Source organism: Salmo salar, chromosome 21 (genome assembly GCF_965601325.2).
Source record: "Salmo salar chromosome 21, fSalSal1, whole genome shotgun sequence".
Taxonomy (NCBI): Eukaryota; Metazoa; Chordata; class Actinopteri; order Salmoniformes; family Salmonidae; genus Salmo; species Salmo salar.
The window spans coordinates 10559841-10578984 of NC_138311.1; the positions used below are offsets into that span (position 1 = coordinate 10559841).

General features: G+C 38.8%; 1 protein-coding gene across 1 annotated transcript in view; it reads left to right on the forward strand.

Annotated features, from left to right (window-relative positions):
* The window catches only part of LOC106581696 (nck-associated protein 5), a 157725-nt gene extending 139986 nt beyond the window's left edge, over positions 1–17739 (forward strand). The window contains exon 14 of the mRNA XM_014163934.3: positions 9692–17739. The gene's annotated coding sequence lies outside the window, so the exon portion shown is untranslated. The remainder of the gene's footprint in view (positions 1–9691) is intronic.
* Positions 17740–19144: the final 1405 nt, after the last annotated feature.

The window sequence follows — 19144 nt, forward strand, 5'->3', positions numbered from 1 at the left end:
GTGAAAGCACATTTTGCAATATTCTCAGTAGATAGCCCGGCATCACAGGGCTAGCTATTTAGACACCCACCAAGTTTAGCACTCACCAAAATCAGATTTACTATAAGAAAAATGTTATTACCTTTGCTGTCTTCGTCAGAATGCACTCCTAGGACTTCTACTTCAATAACAAATGTTGGTTTGGTTCAAAATAATCCATAGTTATGTTCAAATATCCTCTGTTTTGTTCGTGCATTCAGGACACTATCCGAATGGTAAAGAAGGGTGACGCGCACAACGCATTTCGTGACAAAAAAATTCTAAATATTCCATTACCGTACTTCGAAGCATGTCAACCGCTGTTTAAAATCAATTTTTATGCCATTTTTCTCGTAAAAAAGCGATAATATTCCGACCGGGAATCTGTGTTTAGGTTCAAAGACGATAGAAAATAAAAACATGGGGTCGACTCGTGCACGCGCCTCAGCCCATTGTCCTCTGATAGAGCACTTGCCAAAAGCGCTAATGTGTTTCAGCCTGGGGCTGGAATTACATCATTCAGCTTTTTCCCGCCTTCTGAGAGCCTATGGGAGCCGTAGGAAGTGTCACTTTACAGCAAAGATCCTCAGTCTTCAATAAACAGAGTCAAGAAGCTCAAGGAATGGTCAGACAGGCCACTTCCTGTAAGGAATCTTCTCGGGTTTTTGCCTGCCATATGAGTTCTGTTATACTCACAGACACCATTCAAACAGTTTTAGAAACTTTAGGGTGTTTTCTATCCAAAGCCAATAATTATATGCATATTCTAGTTACTGGGCAGGAGTAGTAACCAGATTAAATCGGGTACATTTTTTATCCGGCCGTGCAAATACTGCCCCCTATCCCCAACAGGTTAAAGTGTACTGTTAATGTTAGCTGGCTGGCTCACTAGCTAACGTTATGTGTATGCTCTCCATTTTCTGGAGGACTGAGTTTTGAAATCAGTGGAATTCGAGTATGATAGCTAAGGAGATGGAGAACACACCAGTCTGGATTACATCTTCAAACTACGGGCAACCATGCATGGCATCAGACAGGAGACGCGTCCAACCATGATGTATACCGGTAAGATAGTCTAGCTAGCAAAATGTTCAGATATTACACATTTCTAATTTTGACAGAAAGTGGTAGCTAGCTAGCTACATGTCTTAACAAAAGACTCCACTATGCAAGTATCCATTCCAATAGAATGTCACTGCAACTGTTGATAAGACGTACTAGCTGGTAAATTCGCTCTGGCTATCTACTCTGATTTCAGACCACGGGTAAGATAGTCTAGCTAGCTACATTTTCAGATATTACGCGTTTCTAATTTTGACAAAGATGTTTACAAAGTTGTTTCATTGTTTACCTAGCTAGCTATCTAGCTAAATTTTTTAACAAAAGACTCTCGTCTTAGTGTGCCAGAGCGCAGAATAACGGATTCATTTTTGAACGCTCAATACCCATTGAATAAGTCTGGTGTGAGTAAATGTCAACAAAGCGTAATTCAATTGTTGCCAGCAGCACAGTTACAGTCACCAACGCTCTGGATAACATGGAAACAGCCTAACCAGCTCTGCTAGGGTGAGTAAAATGGTCAGAGTGGGGTGTTCTCTCATTATGTGTCAGGAAGTAGCTAGCCAATGTTAGCCAGTTAGCTTGGGTGCTTGACTGTCATTGTGAGGTCCAGTGTGTGCTCTGAACACGAAACATTCTGCATTTACGAACGGACAATCTGACAGCACAGTTGCAGTCACCAATGCTCTGGATAACATACAGTAACAGCCTAACCAGCTCTGCAAGGGAGGGTAATGTTCAGTGAGCTGTTCTCTCTCAGTATTTTCACTGCCGGATAAAAAACGTACCCGATTTAATCTGGTTATTACTCCTGCCCAGAAACTAGAATATGCATATAATTGTTTGATTTGGATAGAAAACACCCTAAAGTTTCTAAAACTGTTTGAATGGTGTCTGTGAGTATAACAGAACTCATATGGCAGGCCAAAACCTGAGAAGATTACATACAGGAAGTTCCCTCTCTGACCATTTCTTGGCCTTCTATAGCCTCTTTATGGAAAATAGAGGATCTCTGCTGTAACGTGACATTTTCTAAGGCTCCCAAAGGCTCTCAGAAGGCACCAGAACAGGGAATGATGACTCTGCAGTCCCTGGCTGAAAAACAGTATCGCATTTGCATAGTGGTCGATCTGAGAACAATGAAACGGGTGCGCGTGTGCACGTGAAGAGTCCATTTTCCATTTTCAGTCTTTGAACGAAAACGACGTCTCCCGGTCAGAATATTATCGCTATTTTATGAGAAAAATCGCATAAAAATTGATTTTAAACAGCGTTTGACATGCTTCGAAGTACGGTAATGAAATATTTTGAAATTCTTTGTCACGATACGCGTCGGCGCGTCACCCTTCGGATAGTGTCTTGAACGCAACAACAAACACAGCTATTTGGATATAACTATGGATTATTTGGAACAAAAACAACATTGGTGTGGAAGTAGAAGTCCTGGGAGTGCATTCTGACGAAGAACAGCAAAGGTAATCCAATTTTTCTTATAGTAAATCTGAGTTTGGTGAGTGTCAAACTTGGTGGGTGTCAAAATAGCTAGCCTGTGATGGCCGGGCTATCTACTCAGAATATTGCAAAATGTGCTTTCACCGAAAAGCTATTTTAAAATCGGAAACCGCGATTGCATAAAGGACTTCTGTATCTATAATTCTTAAAATATTTGTTTTAAATTTTTTTTTACGTTTATCGTGAGTAATTTAGTAAATTCACCGGAAGTGTTCGGTGGGTATGCTAGTTCTGAACGTCACATGCTAATGTAAAAAGATGGTTTTTGATATAAATATTAACTTGATTGAACAAAACATGCATGTATTGTATAACATAATGTCCTAGGAGTGTCATCTGATGAAGATCATCAAAGGTTAGTGCTGCATTTAGCTGCGGTTTTGGTTTTTGTGACATTATATGCTAGCTTGAAAAATGGGTGTGTGATTATTTCTGGCTGGGTACACTCCTGACATAATCTAATGTTTTGGTTTCGTTGTAAAGCCTTTTTGAAATCGGACAATGTGGTTAGATAAAGGAGAGTCTTGGCTTTAAAATGGTGTAAAATAGTCATATGTTTGAAAAATTGAAGTTTTAGGATTTTTGAGGAATTTGTCATTCGCGCCACGCCCTATCATTGGATATTGGAGCGGTGTTCCGCTAGCGGAACATCTAGATGTAAGAGGTTAACCCTTGTGTAGTCTTAACAGTCTGCATACTCCCCTTGTCCTAAGGGTAAAAAACCAGCAGCTTAATTGAAAAGAAACGCAGCTTAATTGAATTTTAAACCCCAAATCTATTTTGCATGAAGAAACAACCTGCCATTCATCACAAACTTTGTGAATGCAGAAAGACTGCATTTAATCAGGGGACACCAGTCATTTCTATTACCACACACCTGTCATATTTGTTTTCTTTACTAAAATAGAGGTTTATTATTGTTATTTATTATTATTATTGCTTAAGGTAGGTAGGTGTAGGTGTAAACCTAATTTTTTTTAGCAAGATATAGCACTTGTATAGCCTAAGAAAGTAGCAGAAATGTGCAGAAAGTAGTTTGGAATGCATTTTGTTGAAGGGAAACAATAACAGTCTTGAACTTTTTTGGCAACATAGTGATCTATTCTTATTTACTGTACAATGAGGAATTCAACTACAAAATACTAGTCTTCCCCCATTTTTTAACCATTGCCCCCACCCACATGGTGTCAATGGTGGGTGTAGCTGGTGCATGGAAGTCAGGCGCAGGAGAGCAGAGATGAGTGGACAAAGCACTTTACTTAGGTAATCATAAAACAGAACGCAATCACGTCACAAAAACAAATGCCCAAAGAACAAATGAGGTAGCACAAAGTACCACAAACAAAGTACAAAGTACCGGCTGCCACAAAGCACGGGTATAAAATAAATCCCGGCGCAAACCAGCCGGAAGCATGCCAACCTGACAATAAACAATACCCCACACAGACATGGAGGGAACAGAGGGCTAAATACACATAGTAATTAGTAGGAAATGAAAACCAGGTGTGCAGGAAAACAAGACAAAACAAATGGAAAATGAAAGGTGGATCGGCGATGGCTAGAAGACCGGTGACGTCGACCGCCGAACGCCGCCCGAACAAGGAGAGGAACCGACTTCGGGCGGAAGTCGTGACACATGGTGTATTAACAACAACAATAAATAAGAATAAAATAAGATAATAGATACAAAACAAGAATGTGAAGAACATAAATCAAACAACTCTAATTAGCACATGTAGGACCGTATGCAAGTGTGTGTGCACGGACTTTGCAGATGTATTTCTCAAATGTGCAGCACATAGTATTTGTTTTACAGTCCTTCTTTGGAGGGCAGAATAGGCATCTCCTCCTCTTGCCTGCCCCAGTTGCAGCCTCGGGTGGTTCAGGACAAGATTCAGCCCCCTGAACAGGTTTCACAAGTGCTGCAGAGGCTGCTGTGTGGAGGAGGCGCTCCCTTCATTGAATGTGTGGGGTTGCAAGTGCCTTTCCCAGCTGCTCCGGGATCACCCTCCTCTTGTTCCGCTTATCAGGCATCCAGGTAGGGTTGATCTTGTTCCATTTCACGAAGGCATTGTATGAGGACAGATCAATGATGTTATAGAAGATGACCAGGGGCCAGAGGGCAGTCATTCTCCTGCAGCTGTAAGTTCCAATCACCTTGTCCAGGTTGTCCACGCCTCCTTTGTTGTGGTTGTAGTCCAGGATGATGCTGGCTTCCTGTTATCACGATCACTGATCTCAGCCGTTTTGTGCAGTGTGCTCAGGAGGACCACATTCTGGTTCCTCTTTGGGAGGTACAGTAAGAAACTAGAGTTGTGGTGGGGGTGAAGGCAAACTTTGATGATGTCTCTCCCTTGTTGCGAGGAGTGCAGGGGGGAGCTCAGGCTTGTTCTTTCTAACTGTGCCAACCATGGGGTTCTTTTTCTTCAGGTGCTGCTGGCTGAGTTCATCAGAGGTGAAGAAATTGTCACACGTGACATTGTGCCCCCTCAGTCCATCTGTCACATCAAGCACAAACCGCATCCCCTGGTTCTTCTCTGGGCCTCCTTTCTGGTATATACTGCCGGAAAGGACAGCGACCTTTTGAATAAAGAGATTGCTATCAGTAATTAGTATCCGTGTCACAGAAAACAAATCACATAAATCAATGATATTACAGCAATACATAATAAAATTAACAGTGAAAATAACTTACATTACAGATACAAAAATAAAAATGTACCTCTGAATGGAACCAGTTGCTCATCCACTGTTACTTCAGGACCAGGGTTGTGGAGGTATGGCAGACGCTCCACCCCATTTCTCCCAGACCTCTCTTATGGCTGCCAGTTTCTCTCTCACACGTCTTGCAGGTCTTGACTCACGGTTATCAAATCGTAGCATTCTTGAGAAAGCGTGAAAGACTTTCAGTGGCATTGCGGCACAGAAAATCGCCCTTCCACTCTCTGCATCCCAGAGACTACATGTAGCCTCACATCGGGACCTATACACACCCGCTAAGATTAGCAGCCCTATGTAGGCACACAGGTCAATCTCACCCTTTCTTTTCCAGTTGTCTCCATATTTACGGAAACCCTCCAGATTTGTCATCTCCAGGATGATTTTTTCGATGGCTGGTGTGATGAACATGTCGAATGTTGAGGAGGTGTCGTGGGCATGGGCAACTGCATGTCTTGTGGGCCCTGGGGTCATCCTTATGACATTTTGTGCTGCCATCCTGCCCTGGTTGTCATATGGTGACAAGGACCATGTTATTTTGCTGTTCTTTGACAAAAATGTCTCTCTTCAGCTTTTCTTCTTCATCTGAAGATGATGCATATTCTTCCCCATCTTCTTCTTCAAATACCTCCTCCTCTTCTAAATCATTGTTCTCGTGTTCCTTCTGGACATCTGAAAAAATCTGATCTACGACTTGTTGGGCACTGAAACGTGCACTCATGGCTTCAGCAAAGAGCGAACTGGGGGGACTGTCATCTGCAGCACTTTATAGCCTCTGACTGCATTCCCCATTAGTAAACAATGCTTTCAAGAAATGTTTATTTTGTCTGAAATGTGGTTTATTTTGTCTGAAATTGTTTTTATTTTGTCTGAACTTGAGTATGTGTGGGGTCATGGAGGGGAGATGCTGCACATGCTCAAGAAAGTTTTAGTTTTGTCTGAGTTCAATCAGTAGCACACAATCTCAATTTCTCATTGTTTGTGTGTCTTTGTGGTTTTTGTGGTGTGTAAATGATTTTATAACTGCCGGGTCAAAAATGACCCTAAGACAATCTTTGTACCCTGGTGGTGTAGAGCTTTCATGGAAATATGAATAAAGGATTTTTCTAATGTTGGGGTCACTCTAGGATAAGTCATCAAATTTCAAGTTGAAAAAACATAATTTAGGGGGTTTACTCTACTGTTAAACATAGTGCCGGGTCATTTTTTACCCTTAAGACAACACAAGGGTTAAATGTCTGGAAGTAGCTGGGAAGTTTGTACAGAACTCACAGATCAACCCTTAAAGAGATGGGTGGGGCTAAGGCTTAAGAGGGTGTGAACAATGCTGAATGGGTGTAGACAAAGAAGGGCTCTCCAATAGTTGTACCAAAACATTGAAAGAAGGTTTTCTCAAAAGTGAGTTTACAAGTTGATCAACTTTCAAAGCAGAATTACTTTCCCATTGTTTCCTCAAATTCAGTGTATGATATACCATTATGTAGCTCTGAGTCTCTACTTTTATCCAATGTAAAAAAACAGAAGTTCAAATGTTGCTACATAAGACCGAATCCAGGTGGTGAGTCACAAATTATACAGTTTTACTTTGCTCACTGAGCTCTTCTTTGCAGATGAGCCCTTTGCTATCTGCCATCTCTCAAAAACACTGTCCTACTTGCTTGAGCTCTGCCCATCGGCTACTTTTGGAATCAAACTTTGTTAAACATTTAATTAATATAAGACAATGGTTGTTGTTCAAAATGTTTGCAAGAAGAAAAAAAAAACATACTTTTTTTTTTACATGTCATTTCCACCACACCCATATTTTTAGGTACATTTGTATGTTATGTATAATTTACATTTGATTTGTTTTAGATATGGAAATCATATGGTTGTTATCATAATCTCAAAAAAGGTTGGGTGGAAATATCTTATTTTTCACTATAAATAAATGTTTTCAGCTGTCACAAAGGCAAGTTTATACATTCAGGGGTCGTATTGAATAAATAATATTAGGAAAACCTTAAAAATCCCTAAAAATAATATTCAATAGAAGTTCATGTACAAATGTATAAGAAATGTTATAAATTAATTGTATGATATTTAATTTTCAACTAAAATGGATGTTTAATGACGTGATGGAAATAACGTCATTAAACTCTTTTACCTCTCCATCCATCCCCATCACTCTCTCTCTCCCTTTCCATTTCACTCTCTTACACTGGACATTTGCACAAGTTTGCAGATTAACAGATTTTATTTAGTTCTCTGACAATTCCATTGGCATTTACTGTGTTTCACTAGTAACAAAGTAAGTGTTTACATTTGTCAGGAGTTATAAAATGATGTAGAGGAAATGAAATATGAACTAATTTACCATTAGTGAAAAATAAAACATTTGTGCAGTCAAGAAGACTGTTACTATGGCTGTCTGAGAAAAAAATACAAAAATATATACATTCCTGAATAGTACGATCGCAGCCATTATCAGACAAATCTAAAACAATTATAATACTGGTAAAATGGTTTCAATAAGTTTTAATTTCTGAGAGGTTGCAGGGCCAAAGTACCCAAAGTTGCAGAATCACCCACACACTGTTATATACTATTACAGAACTGCTCATATGAACAGTTTCTGCCTTATGTCTTGTTGTTTTAATAGCAGCAGAATACGTTTTAAAAATGCTTTAAACACCCTTCACTGTACCGTAGTTTGCTGAAAGGTTAGATATTCAACAATGGCCCGACGACTGATACGGGTTATGTTCTTGGCACCTTTATCTGTCAGAAAACTTTTGTGTGCAGGAAATTGAAGTTAACATGAAATGTGGCTTCTGCATCATTTTTCTGTATAGGTAGCTTTTTTGTGTGTTTTTTTCTCATCACTCCAGGCAAATTTCAAACCTCTGTTCCGGTAGCCCTGAAAGTATCTTTGCAATGTCCTGGTCCTAAAATCAAAATAGAAATATTATCAAGTTTTTATTTTATACAATGCCATAGTTACTGTCTTCCTATTCAAATACGGCTTTTATTGAAGCATATTGTAATTAGCAAAGCCATAGTGGTTGCTAGCTGTATTTAGCAGTGGTTGGAACCCAAAGAAAGTACCGGTTTATATCGTTCCTTTTTAAACCTCTGAAATTGAGAATTTTTTAATTAGCTCGACATTAAATTACTTCACCAGTCAGTACAGGTAGAGCAGCTTGCTATGCAGGGGGCAACCTATAGTTGTTTTAGCCTAGGCAGTCGATAGTGCATGGGCGCGAGATGCACTGAATTTTTGTTCTGTAACAGTATAGGTCACTTTCGTTCCCAGTTCTTGTTTCTGTATATTGAAAAATGACGTTCTTTTACAGTTTTCGGTTCTGTTCCCTGAACCGGTTCCATTCTCTGAACCGGTTCCAACCCCTGGTATTGCGGCAGGAAGTCCTTTGTGGAGCCTTAACAATAAGTTTAGTACTTTGGTGTGTAGATTAGCTAAGTGCATAATGGTTTTCTCATTAGGGTGTACCATTAGTGGTCTCTTCACAGTATTAATAGTAATGTAGGATTGGTGATGATTAGGAACCAGAGATTTTGCTGGTCACGTCACATGCAAGGGAAAACTCTGGGCCCTATATACAGCTGTATTTAAAAAAATGAACAATCTTTATTTCAGTCCTCTAGGTCCCCACTCTGACCCAATGATTGGCATAATGATTAGCATTATTGGTATATCTTTAACAGCCAAAGACAAGACCTGATCCATCTGTGCTCCTACAAAATCTCCCCTTGAAACCAACTAAATAGTCCAGCAAAGAGACATAGTTCCTCAAATGTTAATTGATAATTCAGAAAGGGGTGATTAGAATACATTAGCATGTTTGACCGTTCCTCAAACCCCCCCCCCCCCCCCCGAAAGTCTGCTCTGTAGGTTTTGTTTAATGCAGTAATGATGCACTTAATTAAGGTTTAAAACTCTTTTGTCATTTGAATAACTACCGTTGGGGGTAGGTTCCATTTTCAAATATGCAGCTCTCAGTGAAATCATTACATGAGCAAAAATGACTTAATTTTATGGCTTCGACCTGGTGTTACATTCCAACACGTTGGCAGCTGCAGAGCGACAGGTCTCAAACATTTTGCTGAGCTCATAATCATTCAATTGCAAGTCATTCATGCCATTTGCAATGAAAATCCTCTATTGTCCATACGGCTGAAACACTAAGATTTGATGTACTGCCAAAATCAACTTTTGTTTAATTACTAGGAAAGTTGACCAAGTTTTACTTTCTGCCCAACAGCAGTGGATGAGCAAAGTTTGCAGTTTTTCATACTGAAACAATAGAATTTGCATTTGTTGTGTAACACAGATGTTGATTTTCCCCACTGTATCATCTAATCCTCTTTTCCTCTTCCATTTCAGACTAAATGATCAAACTAAATGTGCAGCATCGTGGGGAGGGGGATAGAGAGGGCAATCAGCAGCCATGTAAGCTAAAGGAGAGAGTCATGATTACAATGGCTCATGAGTCAGACAAAAGCTACCATACCTACCTATACCATCCTGGCTCCACCAAGGCTCAAATCATGGCTCATCGAAAAGCAACACAGTGTCAGTGAACTATGGGGGCTCGCTGAAAACCTGTGATAATGGATCAACCTCTGAATCATGTCTTTATTCTGTGTGTTTTGAATTTCGGAATAAAACTGCCAATTACAATGTGTTAGGGTAACATATGAAGGCTACTAGAAGCCTGAAAGCTGCCCATTTCTGTCTGATGGGTTTCTATCCACAGTACGTACCTGAAGTGTTAAGATCAACATGCCATTGATTTAAAGTCACGGGCAATAGTCATGGTCTGCTGTAGTTGACACACATTAGCCTCATCAGTAGCTTTACCAGTTAGCTCACACTTAGCTACTGTACTGTAGCTGACTAATTGCTCCTTATTTTGTCAACTTACATGTAGATGGATGGCTTGGGAAGAAGGTCCCCATGATCTTCTCTCTTTCAGGGTTTTTATTAAAGGGATAGTTCACCCAAATTACAAAATCACATACCTTGTAAGCAGTCATTGGCCAAGGTAAGGCAACAATCCATGCTTTGGTTTTACTTACAGTTTAAGGAAAGCAACATGTAATTTGCATGAATTATCCCTTTAACAGTTTGCAACACAATACAGACTGACTAGCTCCAGTATAAATAATTAGCTAGGTTCTGTGCTGGGCAATATGCACTGTCAACTGACACTTCAGTTCACAATAAACAACTTCAAGGCTCTCTGATTTGGAAAATAAGCCACCAATCATAGAAGTACAGTGTAGGTGGGATCTCTACTTATAACTGTACATCAGTAGATGTTGTACATTCAGCCTCAAACCGTATGAACAAGTAAATATAAAAGCAGGTTAACTTTGTATTTATCAAGCACTTTTTATTTTGTGTTACACATTCCTGAACTTGTGTATAGTCATGTAGGCCTCTGATCTCAGTTATACATAAGCGCAACATGAATATTACTATGCAGTTTGCTCAGGGAAATGCAATTACTCATTTAGGAAATATTTATTAATATATGGCTATATGGAAGTTATAAGCACGTGTTCAATTCAACCTCAATCTAGTTTCACCTAATTATTATCAAGTATCTGGTTCCACAGCTTTTTTTTTGGTTTACTTAACTTTTCGGTCAGTGTTACCTGAACGTAACATTTTTAGTTGGCCCAAACTTGAGAAAACATATACAAATATTTTTGTCAATTTAAAATGTTTTCTCAATTTGTCTCATATGTTCATTCAATTAGTAATTATTATTTTGGCATCTTACCAAAAAAAAAGGCTGTGGAAGTACACACACACACACACACACACACACACACACACACACACACACACACACACACACACACTGTGCTTTTAACATACAATGTTTTCAACTTACAACTTACTGTAATTATTAGGACAGTGAAGTATTGTTTCTTCTGGCTCTATATTTCAGAAGTTTGCATTTAAAATCAAACACTGACTGAGGTTAAAGTTCAGACAGTCAGCTTTAATTTGACGGTATTTTTTTTATCCATATCAGATGAACCATTTAGAAATTACAGCACTTTTTGTACATAGTCCCCTCATTTTAGGAGAGCAAAAGTATTGCGACAAATTCACTTATGTGTATTAAAGTAGTGAAAAAGTGAAGTATTTGGTTCCATATTCACAGCACGCAATGACTACATCAAGCTTGTGACCCCTCAAATTTGTTGGATGCACTTGCTGTTTCTTTTGGTTGTTTCAGATTATTATGTGTCACTTATTGTAAATAATAATAGAAAATGTTTCTAAACACTTCTACATGAATGTGGATGCTACCATGATTACGGATAATCCTGAATGTATTGTGAATAATGATGATTGACAAAGTTACATATGCACAAATATCATACCCCCACAAAAATTATAACCTCCCCTTATTGTAATGGTCTGTTAATAGTACACAAGAAAAACTATTTTATTAATCATACTGATTAAGGAGTAACATTAACATTTGACAACTATACAGAAAAACCTAAAATTGCTTAAATAAGTAAATCAAATTAATGATGAGAGAATAGTCAGATTAAATGATAACTGACACAAACATGGTGGCGTAGCAGGAATATCGAAATGCCATGTTGAATAATAATTAACATATAAATGAACATGCACTATGTAAGCATGTGCAGTGCATTCAGAAAGTATTCAGGCCCCTTGACTTTTTCCACATTTTGTTACAGCCTTATTCTAAAATGCATAAAAATAAATCCCCTTATCAATCTACACACAATACCCCATAATGACAAAGCAAAAACATGTTTTTAGGAATGTTTGCAAAATTATTACAAACAAAAACTCAGTACTTTGTTGAAGCGCCGTTGGCAGCGATTACAGCCTTGAGTCTTCTTGGGAATGACGCTACAAGCTTGGCACACCTGTATTTGGGGAGTTTCTCCCATTCTTCTCTGCAGATCGTCTCACGCTCTGTCAGGTTGGATGGGGAGTGTCGCTGCACAGAAATGTTCAGGTCTCTCCAGAAATGTTTGATCGGGTTTAAGTCCAGGCTCTGGCTGGGCCACTCAAGGACATTCAGAGCCACTCCTGTATTGTCTTGGTTTCTCCCATCTCTACAGAGGAACTCTGGAGATCTGTCAGAGTAACCATCGGGTTCTTCGTCACCTCCCTGACCAAGGCCCTTCTCCCCCAATTGCTCAGTTTGGCCAGGCGGCCAGCTCTAGGAAGAGTCTTGGTGTTTCCAAAGTTCTTCCATTTAAGAATGATGGAGGCCACTGCATTCTTTGGGGACCTTCAATGCTGCAGACATTTTTTTGGTACCATTCCCGAGATCTGTGCCTCGACACAATCCTGTCTCGGAGCTCTACTGGAAAATTCCTTTGACCTCATGACTTGGTTATGTTCTGACATGCACTGTCAATTGTAGGACCTTATATAGACAGGCGCGTGCCTTTCCAAATCATGTCCAATCAATTGAATTTACCGCAATTGGACTCCAAGTTGTAGAAACATCTCAAGGATGATCAATAGAAACAGGCTGCACCTGAGGTCGATTTCGAGGTATTTGCAAACATTCTAAAAACATGTTTTCGCTTTGTCATTATGGGGTATTGTGTGTAGATTTCCGAATGCATTGTACGTCAATGTGTCAAATATGTAAGTTGAAAATATTTTAAAAGTACTATGTGTGTGTGTGTGTGTGTGTGTGTGTGTGTGTGTGTGTGTGTGTGTGTGTGTGTGTGTGTGTGTGTGTGTGACTAGTTCCACCACCTTTTTTTAGGTAAGATGCCAAAATAATAATGTCTAGTTGAATGAACATATGAGACAAATTGAGCGTAGTGTACATTTAACATTTGACAAATAACAATATAAGTATACAACAGAAATACTATTTGTCTTTTATAGACTACATCTGATACTTTTTTAGGGCCCAGTGCAGTCAAAAATGATGTGGTGTTTTATATATATTTACACACTCTGAGGTTGGAATAATACTGTGAAATTGTGAAAATTATGATAATGCTCTTTTAGCGTAAGAGCTGTGTGAAAAGACTCCCTGAAATTTCTGCCTGTTTTGGTGGGATGGAGTTTTGGCCTGCCTGGTGACGTCACCAGGCCGTAATTTGGTAATAAACCAATAAGAAAGAGTTCCAAACCTCTCTGCCAATAACAGCTAGTTTTCCCTTCCCAACTCAGACCACCCCCCAGACAGTCCTAGTTAAATTCTTGCTTGAGAAATTGCTATTTTCTAAGAAGCCATTTTGTTTTCTTTTTTTACCATTTTAATTTAAAACAATCACAGTAATGTACTTAATTGTTAACCAAAATGTGTTTTCCATTCGTCCAAATTGATCTAAAATGGCTGTGTGAGGTATTGCGTGTAGGCAACTCCATTTTAAGCTCCAAATATAATGTATATTGTCTGACCTTTTCATTGTTATGAACGCATCCTGACATGTTTGGCAACTTAAGCTGCTATATGAAATGTTTTACTTCCCTAATGCTTTTGGAAAATGTTTCCCTGCCTTGCCTTGTATAAATTGTGATGATCATTTACCTCAGGGCGGTCTCTCTCCTCTTGGGTATATAGTTCATCTTCAGTCCTGGTAACCTGGGGTATATAAAATAAATTGTACTTAGAGGAAATTGGCCCACTACTCCACCTATACAACAACATAGGCCTATGCATCCTAATCAGGGTTCATACAGACATTGGCAAGTCAAATTCAAGGATTTTCATGGACTTTTTCATGCACTTCATTGTTATTTTCAAGGGCCTCAATGTTATATAACTGTACATACAGGACCTAATATAGAACTCCCCCTCCCCACAAAAAGCATGCAAAAATTGTCCAAAAAGTTGGCTTTTTTTCTATAGCCTACAGTATGTGGCCGACGTAGGCACACATAATTAGACATGCACAGCGGTAGCATTAATCTCACCATTTGAATCTCACCATCGCTGTTTTTATAATGAGAAAGTGACCAAAAACGAAGTTATTTTTTTAATGGAAGGATTTGTATGGAAAGCCAAGTCGAAGCCAACATTAGATGCTGTCGTCCTCATATTAACCGCAAATGGTTTTACCGCAACATAGTAGTGCAACACCTTTCAATTGAAGAGGCAGGAAACAAATGAAAGTGGCCACATCTCTCACAAAAATGGTTCAAAAAAGAAATAACATAATTATAAGGGGGAGGGATAACTTATACATTGGCTACAATAAACATTATAACTTTTCAAGCATCAAATTGAGGATTGTCTGAAGGTAGACCTAATCCAGTACTTGAATTTCAGAGCTTCAAATTCAAGAAGGCTACTTCAAGCCCCTTGTATTGTTTAAAATTGCAGGTCTAACATGGAAAACAAAATGTATTTGTCATGTTATTTCATTACCAGATCATATTGTGAACAAGCCCACTAGGCTATGTCATTTTGTCATTATATCCAGAATAATTAATAATGTTGCGTGTTGCTCAGTAGTCTATCCTACACAATTGCTCACAGTAGACTCAGTGTCCAATCCATGGCACAAAAACATATAAAAACATGAACATGAACACTTGACTCTTTCTCTGTTAAATCTAATGAGACCCTGCTGTAAATCAAGCAGACAACAACAGATGATGAACATCAATTCACTAGGGATATTAGATCCAATGTGGATCCAGGCACAATCATTGGTGTAACAAATGAGACAAAAATATTCTGGACATTCCTCGCAAACACCTTTTTTCCAGCACTTGGGCTGTTGTTGCACCACATGCCCTATCACAACATCAGTTTTCACTTGACTGTCATTCTGAAAATTCCTTCCTGGATCAGATGATGTGTGAAAATATCATGGGGTAACTAATCAGCTGGACACCAAATCCGCATCCAATAAGTATTATGCATAATTATTGAAGAATCACATTAATGACAGAATCGATTTAGGTTTTAAGTATCAAGGTAAGGGGATACTTTCGGTTAGAAGCATTTGATTTTGCAATGCATACATTATTTTGGATTTATGTGCCCATGAAAACTGTTCACCCCCTAACATAAAGAGACACAAAATGTTACATAGTTACACTGCATTTCTGAAATCCTTATAGAATAAACTGTCGGACAGCTGGATCCAGGATTCAAGTTCAAAGTTCCACTTAACTGATTCATTCTCAATATATGATATAATGACAACTTACACAGCCGTAAATGCAAGGCCAGAAAAGTAATGTTTTATGTCACACGATTTTAGACAAATCCGTCAAGACACCAACCATAAAGGGTTAAACATAGATTTTAAATCAACTCATTAATTGTATTGAATATAGCTATGATTCCCCCTTATATCTTAATGTAATGACATGAAAAAAAATGGCAGATTATTATCAATGACTTATCAACAGCTGTAACAAGTTGTCAAGTGTAGGAAATCCTCACTGGTACCCTAGTTTATAAAAAACACCCATATATGTTACCTATTGTATTGCCCCCATATTCCCAACTGACTATAGTCCAGCCTACATCATCACTCATGACAAAATGGGTAAATGTATTATGACAGAAAAAGCCTTTCGGATTTCCGAGAATCAAGCCAAATAATCCCTAAAACTACTGGGATACATATCAGGTACATTTTCAATATGACTACTCTATTTATACTCCCTATAAAGAGACAAGGGGAAATCTGCAGTTACAAAGCACATCCCCACCACTGTTTTGGTAAAAAGCTGGTGGGGCTTGAGAAATGTAACCACACTCAAATTCGTAGACAGGAATACAGATGCAAGGACTGGCCATCCATGATATCAAAATTATAGTTGTAACCATGTTTTGAGGATGTAGAGTGTTTGTTTACAATTACATTGTTACATACAATGGAGTAAAACAAGCTTATATTTTGTGTTCTGATAGGGTATGACAGTCAAACTAAGCTAATGGGCCATTTGTAAGTTAAACTCTTTTAAAACCAATGGGTATATATCATTCATTTAAAAGTCCAAAAATGGATACAACTGCAGATTGCTCCTTTAAACTATTGTGTAACATTAATTGACGACAATGAAATGTTTGTCAACAGATTGTAATGCAATTTCAAACAAATAAGTAATTTGACTAGATGCCACTTAAAATATTCTGCTTTCCCCTAAATACACACTAACACGTGCATATCAGTGTTTACACTCATTATAACCCTTTAATTATTGCAATATTTCATTTATTTGTAAGAAAATATGAGTAACTGTCCATTGTTGTTTTGAGTATCGCAATATACAGGTAACTGCAAAAATAAAGGAAACACCAACATAAAGTGTTTTAATAGGGCGTTGGGCCACCACGAACCGCCAGAACTTCACACTTTAAAACCCCTATGCTCCTTTGAGACCCCTATTTCAAAGTCACTGAGATATCTTCTAGCCATGGTAGCCAAAATAATAGGCAACTGACCCTAAGCATGATACTAGCACACAGCTCGGACACCCATACATACCCCACAAGACATGCCATCAGAGGTCTCTTCACAGTCCTCAAGTCCAGAACAGACTATGGGAGGCGCACAGTACTACATAGAGCCATGATTACGTGGAACTCTATTCCACATCAAGTAACTGATGCAAGCAGTAGAATCATATTTAAAAAACAGGTAAAAATTCACCTAAGAACAACGGGGACTGTTAAGAGACACACAAAGGTACAGAGACATGCATACATGCATACATTGTGATATTGTTGTATGGTGGTATTGAACATTTTGTGTTGTGGATATGTGATGGTCTAGGGATGTTATATGATGCACTGTTTTATCTTTAGCTCATTCAGTACAAACATAGTTCACTGTTTTATCTTTTGTTTGATATATCATTTTGCTTTGGTGTGTTTGGATCCCAGGAAGAGTAGCTGATGCCTTGGCAGCAGCTAATGGGGATCCCTAATAAATACAAATACAAATGATGGGATGTTAATTGCTTATTAATTAACTCAGGAACCACACCTGTGTGGAAGCACCTGCTTTCAATATACTTTGAATCCCTCATTTACTCAAGTGTTTCCTTTATTTTGGCAGTTGCCTTCACATGTGTAATGTATACTAGCCCTTTAAACCATTCTAAAGTGTCAATCAAGTCTTCCGATGTGGTACTAGTAGAGAGAGTATAGAGTCTGTGTTTTGATATTTATGGAGAGTCAATTTCAAAGGACTATTGTATTTTTATAGCATTCCTGTCTTAATACCCAGTATTTGTATGCTGTACTATGTATTATGATTAGTGTTCTTCACCATTTCTTCTCAGCTGCCTGTTTTTCTATGAACCCAATGCCAGTTATGTTGCCACATGTGATAATTTCTCCAATGTTTGACAATAACATCTTCTGTTCCATGCTAAACTATTATCAGGGTGAAATAAACTACTTCAGCACTTACGGTGTTGCTACAACCATAGGACATTGTTATAGTGTTATATTGACCAAAGAACATTTGTGTGTTGTGTAAAGTATTTATGTATGTGTGTGAAGAGTCAATCTGGTTTGTGAGTGCATTAGTAGATACAATTGCGATATACTGTACGTACAAAATCTACTTGCGGTGTATAGTGTACATAAGACTTACAAAGCTGTCACATTGCCTTAAAATCATTGTTGAGCGTTAAGTCTATGGGTCAAATAATCATTGATCACCTAAGGCCACAAGTGACCCGAACCTCACCTTTGCAAAAACAACCTGTCTTTTCTCCCAACTCTGTCTCTGAATGTGGATCTACTGTACTTCCAACTAATCCTCTAAAAGTAAAGGTGCCTTTAACCTTGAACAGTGAGAGTTGTGAACGTGTTATTAAGTAGATCTACCAATGATCAGATTGAATCTCGGGCCTTAGTATCATTCTGCAGCATTAATAATAGGGATAATAAGACAAAGGAAAACATCTCTACATTTCACAAAATATTAAATATTCTCACCCTATAGACAGGGCAAGCTTCCTTGATAACAATCTGGTGGATTACAGTCGATGTGAGCCTAAGTTACGGCAGGTACAGTAGCCTAGTGGTTAGAGCGTTGGACCAGTAACCGAAGGGTTCAAATCCCCGAGCTGACTAGGTGAAAAAACATGTTGATCTGCCCTTGAGCAAGGCACTTTAACCCTAATTGCTCCCGGGTCGCCTTAAAATAATGGCTGATCCCTGGCTGTGACCCCACTCTCCGAAGGTGAGTGGGATATGCGAAAAACACATTTCCCATTTCAAACCATACACTTGTACAGGTTACACACTTGAGTTCGAGATTAGATTATTTTAAATTTAATAAAACAATCTTATTTTTGTAATGCTTGGGGTTTATTTCAAAAAGTAATCTGAATCCCCCAAAATACCTTAACTTTTGTTCTGGCTTACTGGGGCTAATTAACAGATTTTGAGCTCTGCTGAAGCAGGATACTCATAACAATTAACAGTCTCTCGATGGGCAATTGTAGAGGAATAAATAAAGGTAATTAACTAATCTCCGTAGCCTATGTCAAGAGTGACTACTTGATAGCCCTCTGATCCTCTATGTCAAGAGGTTATGATGGAGGAATGTTGGGAGTATGCAGTAGTCCGTCCCTGCCTCCACACTCCTCCCCCACATCACTATGGCCAGAGTGCGGTTGCCATGCTCACTGTTAAGTCAGGGGACACAAACTTTTCTCGCCATTTCGCCCAGTGGGCTGTGCTATACCTCACGGTGGGCGTAGATTTCAATGCACACACGGGTGCACACAGCTTCAAGAACAAGCCGAGCACTCACACAAGGGTTAGTGCAATTCGAAATCCTTGGGACGTCCCTACCCTAAACCTTAACCTAACCTTAAACC